The sequence below is a fragment of the Schistocerca serialis genome, unplaced genomic scaffold (genome assembly GCF_023864345.2).
Source record: "Schistocerca serialis cubense isolate TAMUIC-IGC-003099 unplaced genomic scaffold, iqSchSeri2.2 HiC_scaffold_1370, whole genome shotgun sequence".
In the NCBI taxonomy this organism is placed as follows: Eukaryota; Metazoa; Arthropoda; class Insecta; order Orthoptera; family Acrididae; genus Schistocerca; species Schistocerca serialis.
In genome coordinates this window covers 994,130-999,596 of record NW_026047592.1, presented here as the reverse complement: position 1 = coordinate 999,596, position 5,467 = coordinate 994,130, and positions in this window count along the sequence as shown.

Sequence of the window (5,467 nt, the reverse complement as noted above, 5' to 3'; positions counted from 1 at the left end):
TTCTGTGTTTCATCGTCAATAATAAGGTCCAAGGCAAACAGTAAACCTGGAGTGAAGCATCGGAATCTATAACTAGTGTCAATGGAATGGTTCAAAACATAGACAATAAGAAGAGTCAGTCTTCTTGTACTTATGTCGGCATCGTGCCTTTTGTATTTAATTCCGATGCAATTTCTGTGTTTCATCGTCAATACGAACATCCAAGGGATACGGTAAACCTGGAGTGAAGCATCGGACTCTATAACTGGTGTCACAGGAATGGTTCAAAACATAGACAGTTAGAAGAGTCAGTCTTGTTGTACTTAAGTCGGCATTGTGCCTTTTGTATTTAATTCCGATGCAATTTCTGTGTTTCATCGTCAATAAGAAGGTCCAAGGGATACAGTTAACCTCAAGTGAAACATCGGAATCTACAACTAGTGTCACAGGAATGGTTCAAAACATAGTCAGTAGGAAGTGTCGGTCTTCATGTACTTAAGTCGGCATTGTGCCTTTGGTATTTAATACCGATACAATTTTTGTGTTTCATCGTCAATAAGAAGGTCTAAGGGATACAGTAAACCTCAAGTGAAGCATCGGTACCAATAACTAGTGTCACAGGAATGGTACTAAACATAGTCAGTAGGAAGAGTCGGTCTTCATGTACATAAGTCGGCATTGTGCCTTTTGTATTTAATTCCGATGCAATTTCTGTGTTTCATCGTCAATAAGAAGGTCCAAGGGATACAGTAAACCTGAAGTGAAGCATCGGAATCTATAACTAGTGTCACAGGAATGGTTCAAAACAAAGTCAGTAAGAAGAGTCAATCTTCCTGTCCTTAAGTCGGCATTGTGCCTTTTGTATTTAATTCCGATGCAATTTCTGTGTTTCATCGTCAATAAGATGGTCCAAGGGATACAGTAAACCTGGAGTGTAGCATCGGAATCTATAACTAGTGTCACACTAATGGTTCAAAACAAAGTCAGTAGGAATAGTCAGTCTTCTGGTCCTTAAGTCGGCATTGTGCCTTTTGTATTTCATTCCGATGCAATTTCTGTGTTTCATCGTCAATAAGAAGGTCCAAGGGATACAGTAAACCTGGAGTGTAGCATCGGAATCTGTAACTAGTGTCACAGGAATGGTTCAAAACATAGACGGTAAGAAGAGTCAGTCTTCGTGTACTTAAGTCGGCATTTTGCCTTTTGTATTTAATTCCGATGCAATTTCTATGTTTCATCATCAATAAGAAGGTTCAAGCGGTACAGTAAACCTGAAGGGAAGCATCGAAATCTATAACTAGTGTCAAAGGAATGGTTCAAAACATAGTCAGTAAGAAGAGTCAGTCTTCTTGTACTTAAGTCGGCATTGTGCCTTTAGTATTTAATTCTGATGCAATTTCTGTGTTTCAACGTCAATAAGAAGCTCCAAGGGATACAGTAAACCTCAAGTGAAGCATCGGTATCAATAACTAGTGTCACAGGAATGGTTCAAAACATAGTAAGTAGGAAGAGTCGGTCTTCATGTACTTAAGTCAGCATTGTGCCTTTTCTATTTAATTCAGATGCTATTTCTGTGTTTCATCGTCAATAACAACGTCCAAGGGATACAGTAAACCTGGAGTGAAGCATCGGAATCTATAACTAGTGTCAATGGAATGGTTCATAACATAGACAGTAAGAAGAGTCAGTCCTCTTGTACTTATGTCGGCATTCTGCCTTTGGTTTTTAATTCCGAAGCCATATCTGTGTTTCATCGTCAATAAGAAAGTCAGAGGGATACACTAAAACTGAAGTGAGGCTTCGGAATCTATAACTAGTGTCTCAGGAATGGTTCAAAACATAGTCAGTAGGAAGAGTCAGTCATCATGTAGTTAAGTCGATATTGTGCCTTTTGTATTTAATTCCGTTGCAATTTCTGTGTTTCATCGTCAATAAGAAGGTCCAAGGGATACAGTAAACCTCAAGTGACGCATCGGTACCAATAACTAGTGTCACAGGAATGGTTCAAAACATAGTCAGTAGGAAGAGTCGGTCTTCATGTACATAAGTCGGCATTGTGCCTTTTGTATTTAATTCCGATACAATTTCTGTGTTTCATCTTCAATTAGAAGGTCCACGGGATACAGTAAACCGCAAGTGAAGCATCGGTATCAATAACTAGTGTCACAGGAATGGTTCAAAACATAGTCAGTAGGAAGAGTCAGTCATCATGTAGTTAAGTCGATATATTGCCTTTTGTATTTAATTCCGTTGCATTTTCTGTGTTTCATCGTCACTAAGAAGGATAAAGGGATACAGTAAACCTCAAGTGAAGCATCGGAATCTATAACTAGTGTCACAGGAATGGTTCAAAACATAGACAGTAAGAAGAGTCAGTCCTCTTGTACTTAAGTCTGCATTCTGCCTTTGGTTTTTAATTCCGAGGCCATTTCTGTGTTTCAACGTCAATAAGAAAGTCAGAGGGATACACTAAACCTGAAGTGAGGCTTCGGAATCTATAACTAGTGTCACAGGAATGGTTCAAAACATAGTCAGTAGGAAGAGTCGGTCTTAATGTTTTTAAGTCGGCATTGTGCCTTTTGTATTTAATTCCGATGCAATTTCTGTGTTTCTTCGTCAATAAGAAGGTCCAAGGGATACAGTAAACCTGAAGTAAAGCATCGAAATCTATAACGAGTGTCACAGGAATGGTTCTAAACATAGACAGTAGGAAGAGTCAGTCTTCTTGTACTTAAGTCGGCATTGTACCTTTTGTATTTAATTCCGATTCAATTTCTGTGTTTCAGCGTCAATAAGAAGGTCCAAGGGATACATTAAACCTGAAGTGAAACATTGGAATCTATAACTAGTGTCACAGGAATGGTTCAAAACAAAGTCAGTAAGAAGACTCAATCTTCTTGTCCTTAAGTCGGCATTGTGCCTTTTGTATTTAATTCCGATGCAATTTCTGTGTTTCATCGTCAATAAGAAGGTCCAAGGGATACAGTAAACCTGGAGTGTAGCATCGGAATCTATAACAAGTGTCACAGGAATGGTTCAAATCACAGACAGTAAGAAGAGTCAGTCTTCGTGTACTTAATTCGGCATTTTGCCTTTTGTATTTAATTCCGATGCAATCTCTGTGTTTCATCGTCAATAAGAAGGTCCAAGGGATGCAGTAAACCTGATGTGAAGCATCGGAATCTATAACTAGTGTCACAGGAATGGTTCAAAACATAGACAGTAGGAAGAGTCAGTGTTCTTGTCCTTAAGTCGGCATTGTGCCTTTTGTATTTAGTTCCGATGCAATTTCTGTGTTTCATCGTTAATAAGAAGGTCCAAGGGATACAGTAAACCTGGAGTGTAGCATCGGAATCTATAACTAGTGTCACAGGAATGGTTCAAATCATAGATAGTAAGAAGAGTCAGTCTTCATGTACTTAAGTCGGCATTTTGCCTTATGTATTTAATTCCGATGCAATTTCTGTGTTTCATCGTCAATAAGAAGGTCCAAGGGATACAGTAAACCTGAAGTGAAGAATCGGAATCTATAACTAGTGTCACAGGAATGGTACAAAACATAGTCAGTAAGAATAGTCAGTCTTCTTGTACTTATGTCGGAATTGTGCCTTTGCTATTTAATTCCGATGCAATTTCTGTGTTTCATCGTCAATAAGAAGGTCCAACGGATACAGTAAACCGCAAGTGAAGCATCGGTATCAATAACTAGTGTCACAGGAATGGTTCAAATCATAGTCAGTAGGAAGAGTCAGTCATCATGTAGTTAAGTCGGCATTGTGCCTTTTGTATTTAATTCCGATGCAATTTCTGTGTTTCTTCGTCAATAGGAAGGTCCAAGGGATACAGTAAACCTGAAGTAAAGCATCGTAATCTATAACGAGTGTCACAGGAATGGTTCTAAACATAGACAGTAGGAAGAGTCAGTCTTCTTGTACTTAAGTCGGCATTGTGCCTTTTGTATTTAATTCCGATTCAATTTCTGTGTTTCAGCGTCAATAAGAAGGTCCAAGGGATACATTAAACCTGAAGTGAAGCATCGGAATCTATAACTAGTGTCACAGGAATGGTTCAAACCAAAGTCAGTAAGAAGACTCAATCTTCTTGTCCTTAAGTCGGCATTGTGCCTTTTGTATTTAATGCCGATGCAATTTCTGTGTTTCATCGTCAATAAGAAGGTCCAAGGGATACAGTAAACCTGGAGTGTAGCATCGGAATCTATAACTAGTGTCACAGGAGTGGTTCAAATCATTGACAGTAAGAAGAGTCAGTCTTCGTGTACTTAAGTCGGCAATTTGCCTTTTGTATTTAATTCCGATGAATTTCTGTGTTTCATCGTCAATAAGAAGGTCCAAGAGATACAGTTAACCTCAAGTGAAACATCAGAATCTATAACTAGTGTCACAGGAATGGTTCAAAACATAGTCAGTAGGAAGAGTCGGTCTTCATGTACTTAAGTCGGCATTGTGCGTTTTGTATTTAATTCCGATGCAATTTCTGTGTTTCATCGTCAATACGAAGGTCCAAGGGATCCAGTAAACCTGAAGTGAAGCATCGGAATCTATAACTAGTGTCACAGGAATGGTTCAAAACATAGGCAGTAGGAAGAGTCAGTCGTCTTGTACTTAAGTCGGCATTGTGCCTTTTGTATTTAATTCCGATGCAATTTCTGTGTTTCATCGTCAACAAGAAGGTCCAAGGGATACAGAAAACCTGAAGTGAAGCATCGGAATCTATAACTAGTGTCACACTAATGGTTCAAAACAAAGTCAGTAGGAATAGTCAGTCTTCTGGTCCTTAAGTCGGCACTGTGCCTTTTGTATTTAATTCCGATGCAATTTCTGTGTTTCATCGTCAATAAGAAGGTCCAAGGGATATAGAAATCCTGGAGTGTAGCATCAGAATCTGTAACTAGTGTCACAGGAATGGTTCAAAACATAGACTGTAAGAAGAGTCAGTCTTCGTGTACTTAAGTCGGCATTTTGCCTTTTGTATTTAATTCCGATGCAATTTCTATGTTTCATCATCAATAAGAAGGTTCAAGGGGTACAGTAAACCTGAAGGGAAGCATCGAAATCTATAACTAGTGTCACAGGAATGGTTCAAAACATAGTCAGTAAGAAGACGCAGTCTTCTTGTACTTAAGTCGGCATTGTGCCTTTTCTATTTAATTCCGCTGCAATTTCTGTGTTTCATCGTCAATAACAAGGTCCAAGGGAGACAGTAAACCTGGAGTGAAGCTTCGGAATCTATAACTAGTGTCAATGGAATGGTTCAAAACATAGACAGTAAGAAGAGTCAGTCTTCTTGTACTTAAGTCGGCATTGTGCCTATTGTATTTAATTCCGATGCAATTTCTGTGCTTCATCGTCAACAAGAAGGTCAGAGGGTTACAGTAAACCTGAAGTGAAGCATCGGTATCAATAACTAGTGTCACAGGAATGGTTCAAAACATAGTCAGTAGGAAGAGTCGGTCTTCATGTACTTAAGT